This window comes from Octopus bimaculoides, chromosome 10, assembly GCF_001194135.2.
Source record: "Octopus bimaculoides isolate UCB-OBI-ISO-001 chromosome 10, ASM119413v2, whole genome shotgun sequence".
NCBI lineage: Eukaryota > Metazoa > Mollusca > Cephalopoda > Octopoda > Octopodidae > Octopus > Octopus bimaculoides.
In genome coordinates, this window is record NC_068990.1 from 59,690,773 (window position 1) to 59,692,448 (window position 1,676).

Genomic DNA, 1,676 nt, shown 5'->3' on the forward strand with positions numbered 1-1,676 from the left:
ATATATGTATATATATATGTATATATATATGTATATATATACGCATATATTCTTCTCTCAACTTTTGGTACAAATGCTCTTTATTTTTAAGTGTTGTGTTCCTGATAACTTTACCAAGAGTTCCCCGTAGATGTTCGATTGGATTTAGATCGGGACTTTGATCTAACCAGTCCATGGGAACAGTACACTGTATCTCAAACCATTGATGAGTATTCTTTACTGTATGACATAGAGCATTGTCCTGTTGAAAGGTAGCACTTCTTTTCAGCACTTTTTTTCTGCACTCTTGGATGCAATTTAGCAATTCATGGCACTAAAACATCTGATAACATAGAAACATAGGTAGCTGAATGCATCCCTCCCTGACATAAAAACATTTCTCCAGGTCCTGTAGCAAACACCATGCAGGCCCACACCATGATAAAACCAGACATTCGGTCAGAACCAGACATTCAGCTATAAATACTACCCAATTCTGCAACACAGAAATGTTGCACCATATGTACTGAAAACCCGAGTGAAAACATGAGAGATAGTATTAGCTTTATGTTGGGTACTTTTTTATATATTTTGGGCAACAAACCAGTTACATTAAGTTTATATGTTGATTGAATACATGTACTATCTTACCTCATAGTTACTTTCATCAGACCATATGACTTTTGACTATTGCTCACTGGTCCAATTCGAGTGGTTTTTAACCCACTGAAGACATTTTTCCATATTCGCTTCAGAAACCCATGGCTTCTTCCTGGCTTTACAGCCTTTCAGACCATAATCTACAAGCCTTCTTCTAACAGTTCTGGTTGATATTTGTGAAGTACTTGCCTTGTTGAAGTCCGCACAGAGCTCTGACGATGTTTTTCCTCTGTTTCTGAGCGACTCGTGGATGATGAATCTGTCATCACAAGGTGATGTAAACTTTTTTCTGCCTGTTATTTGTATTGTCTTCACATATTCTGTCTCTCTGAAGTGCTTAAGAGTTGTTTGCACCGCATATCAAGAACATTTCATCTTCTGAGCAATTTGCCTTTGAGACATTCCATCTTCATAATGAGCTACAATTTGACCTCACTCAAACTCACTCAGTTCCCTTGTTTTAGGCATTTTACTGTTTATTAACTGTATCTACAATGTATTTTAGCATAAAACTCTGAAATAATGAAGTAAACAAGTTAATTTTGGGCGTTGGTCTTACTCATATTTGGTTCCATATGTACAGTACAGTATAAAAGCGGTAATTGATGCTAAAGGAGGGTCAACCTGATATTAAAAACGAATGTATATTGTGAGATATACCATAATCTACCATGTGCACGAGTTTCATTAACATTCAGATAGTAGAACCCCAAAAGTTTAGGGTGGCCTGATACTTTTGGCCAAGACTGTATATATATATATATATATATATATATATATATAAGCAATGTTAATTCTCTAAATGAAGTATTAACAGTAACTGCACGATAAAGTGAAGTATATTGCCACATAAGTGTGGCTGACCCCTAGGGGTGGATGTTACTGTTGCTTTTAGCCCCAGGAGGACATCTCCTCCAGCTGGCTTATCGACACACTACTGTGTCCTATTTGCCAAGGGAAGTTGCCAAGAATTTATCTCTCTCATCAAAGATCAGTGGCTATCGGACGCTGACAAAGGGAAATAACCCTGAAACCCG

At 37.1% G+C, this 1,676-nt stretch overlaps 1 protein-coding gene across 3 annotated transcripts in view; it reads left to right on the forward strand.

Moving 5' to 3' along the window:
- The window catches only part of LOC106880022 (zinc finger protein 629), an 81,025-nt gene extending 79,864 nt beyond the window's left edge, over positions 1-1,161 (forward strand). The window contains exon 3 of one of the 3 annotated variants that reach the window (XM_052971224.1): positions 735-1,161. The gene's annotated coding sequence lies outside the window, so the exon portion shown is untranslated. The remainder of the gene's footprint in view (positions 1-734) is intronic. The other 2 variants (XM_052971223.1, XM_052971225.1) reach the window with 2 other exon arrangements.
- The last annotated feature ends 515 nt before the right edge of the window (positions 1,162-1,676 follow it).